This window comes from Malaya genurostris, chromosome 2 (assembly GCF_030247185.1).
Source record: "Malaya genurostris strain Urasoe2022 chromosome 2, Malgen_1.1, whole genome shotgun sequence".
Taxonomy (NCBI): domain Eukaryota; kingdom Metazoa; phylum Arthropoda; class Insecta; order Diptera; family Culicidae; genus Malaya; species Malaya genurostris.
This window is the reverse complement of record NC_080571.1, coordinates 80,944,795-80,965,326: the sequence shown is the minus strand read 5'-3', so window position 1 is coordinate 80,965,326 and position 20,532 is coordinate 80,944,795. Positions and strand designations below refer to the sequence as shown.

Genomic DNA, 20,532 nt, shown 5'->3' with positions numbered 1-20,532 from the left:
ATTTGTGTTTCGGATGAATGGAACGGGACTTTATACAGGTTGGGCTTTCGACTTCTTCAAGCGATGGTACAAGGTATGGGCTCCTTTTCTGGATCCCCCATCTTGATTCGAGTTTCCAGAAGTAATTAGTTTTCAAACGAAGTTTGGTTATAAACTTAAACGAAATTGTGTTACTTCGTGGCTTTACTTTCAATCGATAGAATTCATTGAAATGTATGGGTTATTGTTTTGAGCTCAATATTCATGGAAGAGTTTCAAAATAATTAAGTTTTGGCCCATTTTTGTTCAACATCCAAAAAATCGTTCAACACAAGACCTTTACGGGACCAATATAAACTGAAAATTTCAAATTTCATCTAATATTTTCAAGTATATAGGATAATTTTAAATCATTCATTTGATGGCAACACGTGATCAATCATTTCCATAAAGACTGTCTCAGAAAGTATGGACGCACTTTGATTTCGCTGTAAATAATTCACAAGTGTTAGATATTCAAATTTTATTCGATATACTGATAATATAATACTACAACAACAGAATATTATTCTCAACATTTGCTACTTAGCCATTGTAGACTAGCTGGCGCATCTTCTTGCGAACGTTCCTCATTAAATTCCGTACAGACTTCTAGGCGACAAGTTTTGACACTTGTTTCCAATCTTTTTCGAACTGTTGAATGGTTTCGGCTGCCGAGACATGTTTCCTAAGATGTGCCTTCGTTAATGCCCAAAATTCCTCAATTGGTCGAAGTTGTGGGCAATTTGGTGGATTCATGTCTTTTGGGACGAAAGTGACATTTTTGGTAGTATACCATTCTACCGTTGATTTCGAATAGTGGCTAGAAGCAAGATCTGGCCAGAAGACAACAGGATCCTTGTGGCTTCGAATGATGAGTAGAACTCGTTTTTGTAAACATTCCTTGATGTATATTTCGCTGTTCATTGAAGCAGTGGTGATGAAGGGTTTCGAAATCTTACCGCAGCTACAAGGTGCTTGCCAGACCATAGCTTTCTTACCAAATTTTTCGACTTCAATCGATGTCTCGGACTGGTTTAACACTTGCCCTTCTCGCACCGTACAATATTGTGGTCCCGGCAAGGATTTGTAATCGAGTTTCACGTAGGTTTCGTCGTCCATGATTATGCAGTTCAATTTTCCAGTAAGAATCGTATTGTACAGCTTTCGAGCCCTCGGCCTGATCGATGCTTCTAGTTTCGGACTACGTTTTGGTTTTTTCTGCTTCTTATTCAAACCTATAGATTCAAATGTTCTTTAGCACGAAGAACATTTGACTTCAAAGTGCCCACTTTTTTATCACATCCCGCACTGAAACCTCCTTCTTTTGTTCGAACGAATTCAGTATACGTTTATCCAACTGAAGCTTAGCAGGACTCGGTTCCTCAAAAGTGTTATCCTCACCGAACTTCCTAATTGCATTTCGCTCGGCTTTTTCACTTACTCCTTCCATTTTTGCAATCTTTCTCAGTCACAGTCCGCGTTCTGTGCACCAATTGTACACAATTTTTCGACGTTGTTCTGCTGAAAGTCCCCGTATTTCGAAACAAACTAATGAAAACGAATAAACAACTGCACAAGTGGTTAGAGAATAACGTAAAAAACAGGACGCAGCCATAAAATTTGACAGATTCTGAACCATTGCGAAATGGCAGCGGTTTTTGGTTGCGTCCATACTTTCTAGGACAGTCTTTATATTTTTCTGGGAACACTGTTCAATTAAGTTTGTTGTGTTTTTAAAAGTCCGTTATTTTTGCAGTTTAAACTGTTTGCCGCATCATTATATATTGGCTAGTGATTTACGTTTATTCGTGTTGTGCTTAGTGCTATTTGTACAGCTGCTGTCGCTTTTTGGTTTAAACTATAAGCTATCGTCTTGATCGAGTTCTTCGCATACTTATCCATCTGCTTGGTGTATAGCCTAATCAAAGGCGCTTCCCTGGATGAACATGGAGAAAAATTGTGCTAAATGCAGTCAAGTCATTACCGGTATTGACTCAGTAGTTTGCCGTGGATACTGTGGATGTTTGTTTCACATGGCATGCTCAGGAGTCTCACGTGCTCTTTTGGGGTATTTTACATCGCATCAAAAAAATCTTTTCTGGATGTGTGATGCTTGCGCTAGTTTGTTCGAGAACTCGCATCTCCGCTTTATCACGAAAGCGACGAGAAGTCGCCATACAGAGTGAGATAAAAGCGTTATCTGAACCGACTCCACGGACATCCAATCCATTCAATCGGCCCTGGCCATCTTTGGACAATCGTCGTCCAGCTAAAAGACCTCGTGGACTTGATATCGAACAAAAAGCTTCCGAGTGCCAATCGGGATCTAAACTTATAGGCGATAACGTCGTTCATGTTCCAGTGTGCGAACAATCGACTGATAAGTTTGGCTTTATTTGTCCCGTATTCGACCTGATGTCACGAATAACGAGATTTCTGCCATGGTACGAGCCAATCTCGGACTAGCACAGGACCCGGTTGTTGTTAAATTGGTTGCCAAAGGTGCTGACGTTAGCACCATGACTTTTGTCTCGTTCGAAGTCGGTCTTGATCGAGGGTTGGAGTCCGTCGCTTTGCATCCCGCAACGTGGCCACAAGGAATTTACTTTCGCGAGTTTGAGGACAAATCTACTTTAAAATTTCGAATTCCTCCTGTAGTGGACCCGTCTCCTACGCCTGCATCGCCGCAAGTGGATGCTGCTCGACAATAACTGGATGTAACACACTGGGACGCACCGTTGTTCGATTAATGGAAGCCTCCGACACCCCCGCCCCAGTCGTGCCGTCGCCGCCAGCGTTCATCAGCCGTCCCGGTCCTGTGGGCGGATGCGTTGAAGGGGGTTTCCAACCTTTTCTCCATGGCAAGTATTCATCATTTCCCAGTTATGTTAGCAATGTGCAAAGGAGGCTAAAGTCCGATCCAAAATCAGTTTGGAAACATGTAAACGAGCTAAGAAAGGAATCGGACCTGCCCTCGACCATGTTTTACGAAAACCAAACTGGTTCCTGCACGCGAGAGATAAGCGATATGTTTAGGAAAAAATTTTCCAGCGTTTTTTCTAGAGAGACCTTAAGCCCGTACCAAATCTCTCAGGCGGCTCTTAATGTTCCCATATCGAGCCAGTCTTTGAATTTAATCAATATCGACATCGACGCTGTACTAACGCCAATCGTAAAACTTAAACCTTCACACTCGCCTGGACCCGACGGTATTCCGGCAGTTGTCTTGAAAAGAGGTTCAAGTGCAATAGTAACTCCCTTATGCCAACTGTTTCAACTATCACTTACGACCGGAGTCTTTCCCGTTATGTGGAAATCTTCCTACATGTTTCCAGTTCACAAAAAAGGAGACAAAAAGAACATTGACAATTATCGTGGAATTACTGCCCTAAGCGCCATACATAAATTGTTCGAATTAGTAGTTCTTAAGCCAGTTTTCGACCACTGTAAACAATACATCGCGGAAATTCAACCCGGATTCATACCAAAACGCTCCACTGCTACTAATCTCTTATCTTTTACGACATACATAATGGATGCTATGTCTAATGGCTTCCAAACGGATGCTATTTACACGGATCTCTCCGCAGCTTTTGATAAAATCAATCACGCTATCACGATCGCCAAACTGGATAGGCTGGGTTTCGGTTCCAGTATTCTTCGATGGATGCAATCGTATCTCTGCAATCGACGGCTGGCGGTTAAAATCAATGACAGTCTATCGCAGGAGTTCTTTGCTTTTTCCGGAATACCTCAAGGAAGCCATCTCGGTCCACTTATTTTCCTCCTTTATTTCAACGATGTAAATTACTCACTAGAAGTCCCACGACTATCTTTTGCTGATGACTTGAAGTTATACCAAATAATCAAGAGTGCAGAGGATGCTTCATACCTTCAACGTCAACTGACCATTTTTTCAAGGTGGTGCGAGATAAACCGAATGACTTTAAACATTAGCAAATGCTCTATTATCACATTCACTCGTAAGAAAAACCCTTTGCGGTTTGATTATTGCCTCCATGATTCAGCGATTGAAAGAGTCACTTGTGTCAAGGATCTTGGAATTTATCTAGACGAACAAATAAATTACAAGCAGCATATTGGCTACATAGTTACGAAGGCTTCTCGTTGTTTGAGATTTGTTATGAGAATTGCTAAGCGCTTTACAGATATATACTGTTTGAAGTCGCTCTACTACTCACTTGTTCGTTCAACACTCGAATACTGCTCGGTGATATGGAACCCTTACTATGTTAACGGTGTTCTCAGAATTGAGTCAATCCAACGACGCACAGTGGTTTGAATCAATAAAAATGTGGACATAAATCAGTAGCTGCCAAACCGTTCTTTTAATGCATATAGTTGCTTTGAAGAAATTATTTACAAATATATACCGCGTAATTTGATCCTATCATTAATTGTTCATGGCCTACTTTGACAAAAAATGTAACCATAACTTTTTTTTCTGAAGAGACACAAATTTTTTTTCTTCTACAAAGTTTTAGAACTATTAAAAATAATTTACTTTGTCAAATATACCAAAAGTCTAGATCGCACCGTTTCGGATATACAAAGCGTTTTTATGGCAACCCCCTTAAAATCAGTTTTTTATTCATAATTTGTTTCGAGTTATTTTGTTATGCATACTTTGTTTGGAATAATTTTAGAATTTATAAAATCGCATATTTTTGTTGAAGATAGTGCATAGGTTTGTTCTTTCCTGGCAAAGTTATGCAACATTTTACCTTTTTTTTACCTAGGATAAAACCTTGCACCGAAGCGAAATATGCAACTTTATGCAGCTGATTTTTACAAAATTTGTAGGAAAAGATGTGCCCAATATCATAAAAAAAAATCTAAGTGGAACTCGGTGGAACTTTTTTTTTAGGTCTTTTCAAAGTTAGTTTTAATTACTGAATTATGGCAACCCCCTTAAAACTAGTTTTCTAGTCATAACTTGTTTAGAGTTATTTTTTTATGCATACTTCGTTTGGAATAATTGTAGAGAATATAGAATTTCATAATTTTGTAGAAAATAATGCATAAGTTTATTCTTTTCTGGAAAATTTATGCATAAATTTACCTTTGTTTACCTAGGAAACCTTGTGCCGAAGCGAAATATGCAACTTAATGCAGAAAACTTCAATAATACTTATAGGAGAACATGTACCTTATCCATTTTATTTTCCAATGAGAATATCTTGAGTACTATTCGTGCGACTCATTTTCACTATGGCCATGCTGAAACCATGAATGATTAAGAAACAGAGGGCGTCACGCGTCTGCTATTTCTGTAACTCACTTTTGCAGTGAGCGTCGCCCGATCAACATCTCGTCTTAAAAATCGTGTTGCTTCGCGATAACTCAATTTATTTACACGTTCAAATATGGAATCTTTTCGTAAAGGTTTGTACTTTAACAATACTTTATCATATTTTGTCTAGAAAACATTTTCCCATTTTTTAAATATGTATTGAAGTTTTGATAATTTTTCGGATTTTCAATAATTAAAACTAAATTTGAAAAGGCCTAAAATTGCATCTAGTTCCACTTAGATTTATTCTAATATTGTCAATTGTAAAAAGTAACAAAATAAAAATCGCAACAATTTGCTTGAGATGCGCGTGCAATCATGAACTTGTTTATGCGTGTTTACGCGCGTCCAGACTGGTAGTCGGAAATAGGGTAGAAATATCTTTCATATATTTGCATACGTGCATAGCATGTATAGTAATAATCCATGGGGTATTTCACACAAAGCCTTTTTTCAATAGCCTGTAAAATATAACAAAGATAAAAAAATTCGTCCAAGGCATGAATGTACGGTTTTTTCTTAGGTTTCAAATAAGCGATTCCATAAAACAACCTTTATAGTTTATTTAATGAAAAAGATTAAAAATTATTTTTTTTCGAAATCGGTACTACCCCCTTAACAAAAATTAAGGTGCTTTTTTCAAAAGAAGCGTTATATAATTTTGTAAAACTTCTTCGAAGACACGTTAGCTCTTAAAAATTAGTGAAAGTACAAACTTTTGACCGTCTTTTTCCTGTTTTGTACCACTGTGCGCCCTCTGTTTCTTAACCATGCATAAATTTATGCACAAATTTTCCAGAAAAGAATAAACTTATGCATTATTTTCTACAAAATTATGAAATTTTACATTTTCTACAATTATTCCAAACGAAGTATGCATAAAAAAATAACTCGAAACAAGTTATGACTAGAAAACTAGTTTTAAGGGGGTTGCCATAATTCAGTAATTAAAACTAACTTTGAAAAGACCTAAAAAAAAAGTTCCACCGAGTTCCACTTAGATTTTTTTTTATGATATTGGGCACATCTTTTCCTACAAATTTTGTAAAAATCAGCTGCATAAAGTTGCATATTTCGCTTCGGTTCAAGGTTTTATCCTAGGTAAAAAAAGGTAAAATGTTGCATAACTTTGCCAGGAAAGAACAAACCTATGCACTATCTTCAACAAAAATATGCGATTTTATAAATTCTAAAATTATTCCAAACAAAGTATGCATAACAAAATAACTCGAAACAAATTATGAATAGAAAACTGATTTTAAGGGGGTTGCCATGAAAACGCTTTGTATATCCGAAACGGTGCGACCTAGACTTTTGGTATATTTGACAAAGTAAATTATTTTTAATAGTTCTAAAACTTTGTAGAAGAAAAAAATTTCTATCTCTTTAGAAAAAAAAGTTATGGTTACATTTTTTGTCAAAGTAGGCCATGAACAATTAATGATAGGATCAAATTACGCGGTATATATTTGTAAATAATTTCTTCAAAGCAACTATATGCATTAAAAGAACGGTTTGGCAGCTACTGATTTATGTCCACGTTTTTATTGATTCAAACCACTGTGCGACGTTTCGTTCGTTTCGCTCTTCGCAAATTGCCCTGGAACAACCTTCATCAGCTGCCGAGCTACGAAAGCTGTGGGATGCTTATTGGGCTCGATACTTTGCAAGTGCATCGTGACCTGTTCCCTGCAATGCTGATTGCCGATGTCTTGACGAACAATATCGATTGCCCAGCACTTCTTAGTCAAATCAACATCAATGTTCGTTCCAGAGCTCTCCGCAACAACAACCTCCTCAGATTGCCTCTACGTCCTACTAACTACGGAATCAACGGTGCCGTCATTGGATTGCAGCGAACCTTCAACGGTGTTTCGACGGGATTCGATTTTCATTTTTCCCGCAGCCGAATAAGAGAAAATTTTTTAAATATTCTTAGAAACAATCATTAGGACTTAAATTTGTCTGTTGATTAAATAAATAAATAAATTATTTTGTTATTTGTTTGCTATTCACATCTACCCGGGAACATACGCCATTTCATTGACCAAATGGCATTATAGACACACGGGAAGGCATGGGATAAAAACTTGTTAGCATTTTGTTATCTCACCCTTTAACAACGATTACAAATTTCAATATTGTAATATCCAGCGAATCTCGTATTTTAATAATTTGGTCATGGTGTTTTTTTGTGTTCAAATTATTCATACATTCTGATGCGATTAAGGAATATTGAAACTTATTTGAATCTTTCGTGTTTGAATAATTTCCAAACTTTCGAAAATTTTACGACAAATTTATTATTTAGAAGTAAAACCCTTAAACAATATCAGCTACCCTACGTCGGCTGGAAAATCTATTGGGGTTGCGTATCACTATTCGTTCAATCTATTACTAATGGAAAAATTCATTCCCTCCTCTCCCGGATTTCCCTTTCCCGGGGAAACAAAAGGTGCCAATCAGGGTGAACCCTTTCTGCTCGGAATTTGTTTATAGGGCGATTTGAAGTAGGGAGTGAATCGTCGCCTTCCGCAAAATAGCTTCAGTCGATGAGTCTCCTCGAGCCGTTAGTTTCGTCCTGTTTCTTCCGGTCCGCCAAAGGGGATGATTTTCAATTCCCTCCCACTAGCTCTTCGGGACGGTGCGATGCGTTGAGGCCTGGCAACCAAGGGCATTCGATGGAACCCATGCGGAAAACTAATCCTTTGTTCAAGGTGTATGACACGACGGCACGTCAGTTCGGTATTTCTCCCATAAGGGGTCTGGAATGGCGATGAGGCGATGAAAGTTCATACATTTATCATTAATTAATATTTTAATACGTTTAAGGTGGTCGGATGTGTTGTTGTAAATTAGATGGGGCTAACGCAAACTAGGTTCTTGAAAAGTATCGCCATTGGATAAAGTCAAGAAGATTGACAGCGTAGTTAGTAACATACTTCTGGACATAATACGTTTTCGGAAAAGTCTTGATTCGTTACATTACTATCAAAGTTTTATAAAATCATAACAGAAAACGAACATTGTTTTAATTTTGTTTACAATCTTTTTTCTCGTTTGCATCAAGTTTAGTTCAAACACCTATTACCAAATTACCTATTATCTTACTCTTGCGCCGACACAAAACACGACCATTTTTTGGCTTTCATGTTCGTAAGAAACATAATAATTGTAGTGGTTAATTTGAGGATACTGTCAAGCAAGGTTTTAAAATTCCGTAGATGTGTATATGATCTTTATTTGCAATACAGCTTCGGTGTGTACTCCCTCTTCTCTTCTCCCCTTTCACAAGAGAGGTTTTGTATTAGTAAAGATGGGAGATGATCTGGATATGGTTTTGTAAACAGTACAATCTCAACAGAAAGTACGGTGCCCAAGCCAAGTATTTGCCGGAATTCCTAGAACTATTAACAGCCGGCTGCCAAGAGATCCGTTAAAAATCGATGGTCATATACTATTCGAATCAGTTCGTCTAGATCAAAGAATGTTTGATGAAATTCAGCAATTTTATTTGGGATCATAAGACCTTTTTCTAAAACCTAAGTTCATGAAAATCGGTCAAAGCATCCCTGAGAAAATATTGAGTTTTATTATGGAGAATTTAAACACTATTTTCGATGCTTCCAGAATCAGAAATCGGGAACCAGGAATAAAATTGATGGTCCGTCTACTAGCAATGACTAACGGTTGGAATAGTTTCGAACACAGATTAGCTTTGTATGGAATCATAAGACCTCTAATTTGAACCTAAGTTTATGAATAACAGTTCGACTGAAAAGTTCGTATCGTTTAATAGAAACACACATTTTTTTGCCAAAATTCGTTTTTATTATTCAACATAATTGCCATCAGAGGCGATACAGCGATTATAGCGATCTTCCAACTTTTCGATACCATTTTTGTAGTACGATTTGTCCTTTGCCTCAAAATCGGCCTCAGTTTCAGCGATTACCTCTTCTTTGCTTCTAAATTTTTTACCAGCGAGCATTCTCTTGAGATCTGAGAACAGGAAAGAGTCACTGGGGGCCAAATCTCGAGAATAGCCTCTTTTGGACGTCCACTGCGTTCATCGTCTTCGGTGTTCATATGACCAGTACGAAATTTTGCAAACCACTTACGAATTGTTGCTTCGCCCTGTGCAGAGTCTGGATAACACTCATCAAGCCATTTTTTGGCATCGGCGGCACTTTTTTTCATCAAAAAGTAGTGTTTCATCAACACACGAAATTCCTTTTTTTCCATTTTTTTCACAATAACAAAAGTAGCTTCACTCAAAATGCAATATCTCACAAACTAATAATCAGACAGCTGTCAAATTTATACACGTATCTTTTGAAGGTACTAACTGAAAATGGTATGGATTTAATTCTAGTGGCGCCCTCTCATAGTGAGTAAGTAGTCAGCTTAGGTGTTGATTTTTGTTTCTTTATAGCGTGTACAAAATTGAACAAAACCCGCTGTGTGCATTGTTTGTAAAGGCAAGTTGTGTTTTCTTCTTCCGTGCCAGCTTATACCGGTGCGTACTGGTTTTGTGTCGCCATTTTATATTACGAGCTCAATGCTTTGGAATATGCTTCGCCCTGTAATTGCGGAACCGGAAACCAAATCCGGATGAAATTTCACAGTAGCTTTTGAGACAATAAGAGCTTCAATTTAAATCAAGATTTATGAAAATCGGTTCAATCATCGCTGAGAAATCTACTATTGGAGTTGTTCTTCACTATGTTTGGTGATACCGGAACAGAAACTGGGGAACGATTAGTGCCGAATCAAGATGATATGCCCTCAAACTAATAAGTTCTGCTAACTAGAAGAGTATATGTCAGTTTTTTTGGGATTTGTACTTGTTGTTGTCATCGTTTATGAAAAAAAAAATCACATGACATTGAAAATATTCCACTTTTCGTACTTCTGAAACCAAAGGTCGGATCCGGATAAAATGTTCTAAATTTTTTAAATAATTTTAGGATCTTTTGTTTGAATCCCAGCTTGTGAAAATCAGTTGAGCCATTCCGGAGAAAAACGAGAGCATATTTTATATTTAATTTACACATATTACTCTATAACTTCAGAACCGGAAGTCAGATCCAAATGGAATTCAATAGCAGACTATGGCAGTATAAGACCTTTTATTTGAATCTAAGTTCGTGAAAATCGGTTTAACCATCTCAAAAAAAAGTTATTGCATATTGTTTCCATATCTTTTGTGCATATCACATTGTAATTCCGAAACCGGAAAACGGATCTGTATGAAATTCAGGAGCTTTGTATGGGACCATAAGATCTTTCATTTGAATCTAAGTTCGTGAAAATCGGCATAACCATCTCCGAGAAAAATGAGTGACAATATTTGGCACTCACACACAGACATTTGCTCAGTTCATCGAGCTAAATCGAATGGACCTCGATAAAAAGTCGGTTTTCGCAAACTGAACCACCCGCGATCCCATTTCAACCAGAATATTTGTTGATTTTCTGAATTCGATTGGTTAAAATTTGGTACAACTTGTTGTTTTAACTAAACTGTCATTTTTGTTTTTCGATTAGCAGAAACGATGGTTGAAACAACTAATTTAACTGTCAATCAGTGAGGACACATACCTTTCAATTTCAACAAATATTTTAGTTGAAATAACTGGGGTTGTTATTGAAACAAAATTCTGTTAGCTGAAAAATAAATCGGTTTTATTTGTTTTAGACATTGCAAATAGTTGAATCAACTCGAACAATGTTATTGATTTGCGAAAATAATCAAAATATACTTACTGATACACGTCATGATCTATTTGAAATAAGTTCGGTATGTTGAGATTCATGAAATAAATATCGTTGTTAAAATATGAACAGTATGTTATATTGACATGTGATATCATTAGGGCTGGGAAAACCACCGACCACTGCTGATTTCAAGTGATCTTAACCAAGGAATAAATTATCATTACGAAATCAGAACTGATCTGATCTCTAAGTGATTTTGATTTTTGTATGATCATGATCATGTCAAGTCGAGATCAGTAAAGATCTAAATTCCAAAAAAAAATACTTCTGATTCGATCGGAAATGATTGATGTAGAAAAACGTTTTAAATCAGCAAAAGTGCCCGGAGGGGCGAGTAAATTAGCGAAATTATTAAATTTACCTAAAATGAGTATTGAAAGATGATGCCTTCAAACGGTTGAACTAAAGTTATGCACTGATAATTACAGTCAATTTATATGAGCTTGGGTGCATCAATCGCTAGGAATTGGAATTTTGCGACGGCAATTCAAACGCACCATTCAATCGCAGCGCGTTCTGTGTTTTTGAAACCCTTCGCTCCTGTTACTTTTATAAATTAAATTCATCTCAAAAAGCGTTTTATTGCTAATGCATGGACATCATCATCGGTATCAAACAGCTGGAAGTAAAACAGTCTGCTGGAAGTAAATGAATGATCGAATTTGAAGCAAAAATTTTTTGCGCATACCTAAAAGATTACGAGATGATCATTCATTAACATTCTCTAATTTGTCACCAAAATTTTTCATCTTAAATAAGGTTAACTTTATCACAACACCGCTGTTAGTTAAGCACTTGTTATCATAAATTTCTCAAATCGAATGAACACAATTTCACCAAACTCTTTAATCATCGATGTTGTTTTCATTGACATTTTAAAGCGACGCGAACAGATTTCAACTAAAAAAGTTGTTGATTTTGCATTGCGATTATTGTTTTGCTTTCAACTGTCTCCGGCATTTGACAGCATTCAAAACAACATACTTGAATATATGCAAATCAAAAACTATATTGGTTGAATCAAAAAGAAATTAGTTAAATTAACTATCGCAAAAATCAAAAACTGCGATATCGCAATTGTATGATCGAAGGGTTCTCCGTGCAGTGATTGTATTGCGTGCCAGTGCACAAAGAGAAACATGAAACGCAATACCCGAAGCCACGGTGCTCGACGAGGTGTTTTATTATCGGCCCTGGTGTTTCAAGCTTCGGCATACACCGAAACCGCGTGTTTTCAGTTTCGTTAACCACCGGAGCCAAGTGTTTTGAATTTCGCGAAGGCACCGAAGAACACCCATGTGTTGGTTATATTGTAAATCAATTGAATTCAATCAAACGAGTATTTATGAAAAAAGAATGCATCATTCAATCGCATTTTTCGTCATACCGTGGTGGTATAGGCGATTATAGTACATAGTACACGCAGAGAAAAAAATTGCAAATATAACCGAATTTGGGTTTCACGCAACTATTTTTTTAGTTAAAATAGTGACAAAAGAAAATCTGGTTTGATTTAGAAAACATTGCTGCTTGAAACTACAAAATATAATAATCAATTTTACTCAGTGGGTTAGTTTGTTTCAAACGGCATTTTGATAAAAATCTCGAATATTTTGCTTATGCGTTCCTGTCAATTTCTTGACAAACAATTTCACAGTGAATTCAATTTGAAAAATTCGTTATGAATGAACGAACTTTCGATAAAGTTAAGAATTGTTGCGCTTTAAATTCACAAACATTTTAGTTGAATAAATTACCTTAAATTTAGCTATTTCAACTAACGCTTTTGTTTGTTGAAATCATACATTTTTGTTCGTCTTCAGAATAAAATGATTTCTTTCAAACTAATAATTTACAAGGTAGTTTTAGATACTACTTTTATTTATATTTGTATTCGTTTTAAAACTCCTGAAAAAAACAATTATTTTGCATTTTGGAATTTTTTAAGACGTTTCGTCATTGCCGTTGCTAGATGGTCGATTCACATACCACAATTCGGTTCGATGCTCCATCAGTCCGGCCAAATAAAGATCCTCAATCAAATAATTTATGTAAAAAAATGTGTTATGCAATGATATACAAATTTCTAAAAGATTCCTAATTATCAATACGTACACTTGAATTGTTGAAAACCTCCTAGGAAATGAAAGAATGCTTTGGTTTATGCGCGCGAGAAAAAATTGCTCTGGTTTATATGAAAAATAAAACTAATATGGTCCATTTAAATAGTAAACTTAGTTGTATCATTACACAAATAAGATCATAGATCAATTGAACCAAATTTTTTCTTGATATAAAGGTATAGCAGGATTGAGTCAACAAGGGCATTGCCGATAGCATTAACTAAACTTTGGTTGACATACAATAAATAGTTAGTTTATTTCAACAATAAACTTAGCCTGAACAAATATATTTTTCGTTTGAATGAACCAAAGTTTTGATTTAAATCAAACAAAGATCATTGTTTTTGTTGAAGGGAAATATTGGTTTGTAACAATTATATTCTAGCTTGAAATGAATATAAATCAAATTTTAAAAACTACTAACTGTTTTGTTATTTTAAACATGCTCAATTTCTCTGAGTGTATAGTATAAGGGAAAATCGGAAACACTCGGTTTGCCGAAGTCTGAGACACTCGACTTCAGTGCTGCCCGAAAATCCAAACACCGTTGCTTGGCAATTACACGACCACCGCTACGGGTGCTTTTTCTGCTGCGTCCGGTGTTTGTTTTTCAACACGGGCACGAAGCGTAGCATTCAATACTCCTGGTGGTGTGCTCCTTATGAATGAATGTGAGTACCGTGCAGAATGGATCCGTGTTTTTGCCAAAGAAATCTTTAAAAAGTCTTGGAAAAAGACCCCAAAATATCTAAAGAAAGTCTTAAAAAGGCTCAAAACCGTATTGAAAAAAACACTAAAACGTCTCAAAAAAGTCTGAAAACTCCCAAAAAATTATGAAAAAGTTTATTTATTTATTTATTTATTTATTTATTATTGTAATATCCATCGGATACGAAATCTACATGGATATGGGTGGAGAAAAACCCATTTGAATTGAACATAAAATATGTCATTCTCAAACGGGCGCAAAACCACCATTTTTTAAAAAAAACAACACATAATAATTATCACAATACATCTAAAACTAATAGTCACATAACATTATTAAAAACAAAATACACATAATTTAATTAAAAATAAAAACTAAAGACTAGAAAAAATATCAAAACACAGAAGATCGTTTGACTTTACTAGCGAAGCGGCTGGATGATTCGCCAAACTCAAAAAGATCTTCTACAGCAGTGAATGATCGAATGGCAGCGGTTATCGGTTCATTACATCCAAAACTAGTTCTATGAAATCTTTGCTGAAGTAGAGTGCCATTCCGCAGGGTTCTGTTCGGTGCTCGAAAATTAATTTCGGATCGCAATTCCGGTGCATCGATTTCTCCGTTGATCAGTTTTGCAATAACTACTGCCTGTTGTATTTTACGGCGACGTAACAGCGATTCGATTCCGATTAGTTGACATCTATCCGGATATGGTGGAAGATTCGAGGGATTTCTCCACGGTAAATTCCGTAATGCTAAACGAACAAACCGCTTTTGAACTCGTTCAATTCGCATGCACCACGAGAGCTGATACGGTAACCAAACTGATGAAGCGTTCTCAAGAATAGGTCTAACGAGTGAGCAATATAATGCCTTCAAGCAATGAGGATCTTTAAAATCCTTAGCGATTTTTGAAATAAATCCCAACTGACGTGAAGCTTTTGAAATGATCAGTGATCGATGTAAATCAAAGGTCAGTTTTTCATCCAACAATACACCTAAATCGCTCACCTGGTTAACTCTAGTCAGAACAGAACCACCAATACTGTAATTAAATTTCACAGGATTCAAAGTACGGTGGAACGTAATCACCTGACATTTTGCCACGTTAACGATTAGCTTGTTTCTGTGACACCAATCTACGAACAATTCTAGTAGATATTGTAACCGCTGGCAATCCTCTACGGTACGAACTACTAGGTACAATTTTAAATCGTCTGCATAGATCAATTTGCAGCCATTTTGCAAAGCAAATGAGACATCGTTGAAAAACAGTACGAAAAGTAATGGTCCCAAATTACTACCTTGAGGAACTCCTGAATTGTTCGTAAATTGAGATGATGTGCAGTTATCCAACTTCACTCGTAATACTCTACCAGTCCGATACGATCTTAACCAGGACACGAGCTACGCAGAAAAGCCGAGACGATATAATTTACAAAGAAGTATTTCGTGGTCAATTTTGTCAAATGCTGCTTTTAGATCAGTGTAGACAACATCCATTTGAGTTTTTTCCTCCATGCTAGCGATACACTTAGACGTGAATGTCAATAGATTCGTCGAAACTGATCTTCCTGGTATGAATCCATGCTGATCAAATAAAACGTAATTCCTCACTCGATCTAATATGGCATCACTTACAAAAGTTTAGATGAGGCAGAGAGACTGGTGATCCCACGGTAATTAGCAACATTTCGCCGATCGCCATCTTCAAATATGCAACAAATGTACGATTGCTTCCATATGCACGGGAATTTTGCCTGCTCAAAAGATCGACTAAAAATTGTACTCAATGGTTCAGCCAATGCACCAATACATCGATTTAAAACAACAGCGGGTAAACCGTCTGACCCGGGAGAATATGAGCATTTCAACTTTTTTGCACCCACCGTCCACTGAAAATCGCGTTGCATTTAAACCATTTCCGCTACTATTAATTATTGCTGTGTTGGGATCGTTGGTGAATGGCCGTCTCATTGTGTTTTTTGACATCTCAACAAACTCTCTAAATAGTAAACCGGTTTGCCATCACGCAGCGTTGAAAGCTTGCTGCTTGTATGCTGGATCCAGACCAACTTTGAATGAGATGTAAGTCATGTTTGTCAATTCCTTTAGGTACAAGACATCAAAAGGGGCTTCTAATTCCAAACAGCGAGCAACTATCTTCTGCACATCCTCATTACTGATCAACGGCTGGAAGCCCGATAGGTAAAGCCAAAATTTAGGTTGTGATGCCGGGGGTGTTACGAAAGGAACAGACAGATCACCAAAATCAATTTGGTTAGTAACACGATTCGCATCTGGACGAATTGCTTCACCATTTTCACCACCACGACACTTCGCATTGTAAGTTGGCCATATAGGTATCCGAGCAGGCGGCTTAGAACTTGAACTATTTGAGATACAGTCAACTTTTTTGCTAAGCGTTTCAACAATATCGTGAGTTGCTGTATCTGCGTGTCAATATTGGTGTTGCAAGTAGTGGTGGGCACAGTGTTTACATTCAGGTCCGAAATATAAGCACAAATGCTTCTGCCATTTAGCAGGTCCCTGCAATTTGTGCAAATAAACACTGCTTTACCTTGAGCAAACACCTCTTTACATGATCGTAAATTGAATCTACAGCAATTTTGACTAATATGGAAAGGAGTCTCACATAAACCACAACGTATTGGTTCCAAGTCGTTGATGTCTGAAAGCACGCCACAGATTAGCCGAAAAAACAGCAAAACGCGAATAAACGGCAGTAAACTCGATGAATACTTCAATCACTTGCGGAAACGGATGTACAGCCGATGTCGATGAAAATAGAACGGAAACAAATCCTTTCTAATAGCACTTGAAAATCGCAAAAACAGAGTCAACAAAGAACGCTCGTACTATTCCAGTTGAGATACACGGAGAAAAAAAAGTGCTTAGAAAAACCATAACATGCCTTAAAAAAGCCTTAAAAGAATCCTAATATAGTCTTAAAAGGTCTTAAAATCTCGTTAAAAAATCTTTGAAAAATATTTTAAAAATTTTGAGAAAATCTTAAAAATGTCTTAGTAAAAAAGGCATAAAACAGTATTAAAAAAGTCTTAAAGATGTCTTTAAAAATTGAAAAAGTTTTCTGAAAGTCTTGTAAAAGTTTTGAAATAGTCTTAAGAATTCTTAAAAAATATTAAAATAGTCTTGAAAAAGTTTTTAAGAAATTCCAGAAAAGTCTTGAAAAAGTCCTTAAAAATCGTAAAAATGTTCGAAACCAGTCAGTTACAAAATGTTTTTTGAACATCTGAATTTATTTTGTTGAACGATAATTTTAAAAAAATTTGCAAAAATGATGATGTTTTTTATCCGTTAGGCCCTAATCCTCTTAAAGCGGCGAGACAAAAACGATAAAAAAAATCTTAATTGGCTTCTGAACTACTTCTGCAGCCATTATCAGAAGGTAGCCATTCCGGTTATGTTGGCTCCCGGTTTTCGATTAACAACGGGAGATAATAGTTATACACTCAAAAAAGAATCTCAGGGATGGCAAATCCGATATTCCCAATCTTAGGTTCAAATGAAAGATGTTATGCTCCTACCAAAAATTAAGCACATTCTTCGGACTCAACAAAAATTAACACCGTCGTTTAAAGGGAATTGAGGGAACCACGGGATCGATTCAAAATCTATACGGCCTTGATATCAAAATTTACCTAAAACATTGATGAAAACAACAAATCACACGGACCTTCCGTTTCTGGGCTGTTATTTTTTTAAAGAAACCATTCTTGTACATCCGTTTGCTTAGAAACTCTTCCATTTTAACTTGTTTTCAAGTTTAAGATTTGAAAAAAATATCGCTAAAAAAAGGAGTACTCTTCATATCGATATTTTATATTAAAGACTGTCCCAGAAAGTATGGACGCACTTTGATTTCGCTGTAAATAATTCACAAGTGTTAGATATTCAAATTTTATTCTTTATACTGATAACATTAGACTACAACAAAAGAATATTATTCTCAACATTTGCTACTTAGCCATTGTAGACTAGCTGGCGCACCTTCTTGTGAACGTTCTTCATTAAATTCCGTACAGACTTCTTGGCGACAAGTTTTGACACTTTTCTCCAATCTTTTTCGAACTGTTGAATGTTTTCGGCTGCCGAGACATGTTTCCCAAGATTTTGGGACGAAAGTGACATTTTTGGTAGTATACCATTCTACCGTTGATTTCGAGTAGTGGCAAGAAGCAAGATCCAGCCAGACGACAACAGGATACTTGCGGCTTCGAATCATGGGTAGAAGTCGTTCCTGTAAACATTCCTTGATTTATATTTCGCTGTTCATTGAAGCAGTGGTGATGAAGAGTTTCGAAATCTTACCGCAGCTACAAATTGCTTGCCAGAACATAGCTTTCTTACCAAATTTTTCGACTTCAATCGATGCCTCGGACTGGTTTAACACTTGCCCTTCTCGCACCGTATAATATTGTGGCCCAGGCAAGGATTTGTAATCGAGTTTCACGTAGGTTTCGTCGTCCATGATTATGCAGTTCAAATTTCCAGCAAGAATCGTTTTGTACAGCTTTCGAACCCTCGGCCTGATCGATGCTTTTTGTTTCGGACTACGTTTTGGTTGTTTCTGCTTCTTATAGGTTCGAAGATTCAAACGTTCTTTAGCACGAAGAACATTTGACTTCGAAGTGCCCACTCGAACGGCTTCAGTATACGTTTATCCAACTGAGAGTTAACAGGACCTTTTTTTTCGTCCCGTTTTCGGTGTTATGCTCACCTCAAAGGTGTTATGCTCACCGAACTTCCTGATTGCATTTCGCACGGACAGTCCGCGTTCTGTGCACCATTTTTACAACATTTTTCGACATTGTTCTGCTGAAAGTCCACGCATTTCGAAACAAACTAATAAAAACGAGTAAACAACTGCACAAGTGGTTAGAGAAGAGTGTAAAAAACAGGACGCAGCTATAAAAATTGACAGATTTTGAACCATTGCGAAATGGCAGCGGTTTTTGGTTGCGTCCATACTTTCTGGGACAGTCTTTACACATCGTGAACTGGATGATTCCAGTAATTTTACACAGTCTGACTGACAGCTCTGACTGCTCTGACTACTAGCAGGATGAGAAGTGGATTCACAAAAGCCAACGAAGTTCAGCGTCAGGTTGAATATTGTGAAACTGTATATTCTGTGAACCAAGTGAAAAGTAGAGGTGCCACTATTCATCATTGGATCCAAATTTACCGTCGAAACGTGGGCTATTTTCCCTGTCATCAGACACTGGTTGCCATGTTTCAGTTCCACCCCCCCACCCCTGTCCAAAACAGAAGAAACAATGTCTCACGAAGCTTCAGCAAGTTTCAGCACGAAGCTACATAATTTCTGCAGCACATCGTCCACGCTCTCAACGGGTTTATTTATCTTCTTTCCGTGCTGTGATTTTAATTCAAGCATTTATGATGGAAAATGCAAATTTTCGCATTTACTTCGAAAGCGCTTTGCCGCGCTCTACACCGAAGCGAGCGAAAGCTGCATTTCGTGCGGGGAGTTTAGGTGCTTCCGGAGCAATGATAGGCCGTAGTCACATCTGGGGTCCGGGGCCATTCTGCTGTGCGGTGATTTCTTCGGTGGGGGCTGAATGCCGCAAGGAAAACCAGTGTCGCCCGCAACTAAAGGGAAACACAGCCTCGGAGACAGTATTGTCGCTATTCTGAACCCAGAACAACAAGGGGAACAATGTTTTATCGCAATTAAAATATTTCTTATTCGCACAACGTGCCGGTTGTAGCAAATTTTAGACACTGAGAAAATTTACGGATGAACAGAAAGAGAGGATTTAGACAATTTGACGTTTGATAGTTCTGTTTTTCATGGTACTTTATTTACGGTGCACTTCATTCGTCCCAACGAATGGACAAATCTCTCCGCAGGGAGAATACCAAATGAGTGAAAAGACATCCTGCTGTAGCAGCCGGTAGTTGTTGACCCCCGGTGCAGGAACAAACAAAAAAACGAAATCACAGTCAGCTACAGTCAGAGGACATGATTGCAATATGATTATGTCACTGTCGTTCGTACACTTGCCCGGTTCGTCATAGCTGATGAAACGAATATGAGCTCCATTGTCATCGTGGCTCGTGGAAATGGCGCGTGAGCCGGAAGCCGCCACGAAACGACACGACACAGGACGGGCAGCTGGCTAAACGGATTTTATGCAAATTACAAGCCACCCCATTTGGCATCCATTCAAATCGGTGTCCGGCGACCCGCCGACGGGGACAAATAGGATTGGGACTGGAAGTCACCTGGGTGCTGTTTTGGCTTGGACGCATAATTCACCAGCTGGATGTGTTTGTTTCTGTGTCCGAGGATCCGACGAATGACTGGAATTCGAGCTGGTCGTGGCTCCGGTTTTTTTGGGCTCAGACGGAACTGTTGAGTCCCATAAATTTATGTTGGTTAGACGAGCTTCGAAAGTAATCGTCTAAAAAATAAATTAGATAGTGTTGTAATATCTCGGAAGATGAATTGATGTCACACACGTATTAATTTCCCCAAACGACAGCTATTACTGCTATTACCTGTACCATCGGACCCC

General features: G+C 37.4%; 1 protein-coding gene across 3 annotated transcripts in view; it reads left to right on the top strand.

The window, feature by feature from the left end:
• The window catches only part of LOC131427989 (protein tincar), a 420,815-nt gene that overhangs the window by 222,019 nt on the left and 178,264 nt on the right, over positions 1 to 20,532 (top strand). The gene's annotated exons all lie outside the window — the stretch shown is intronic.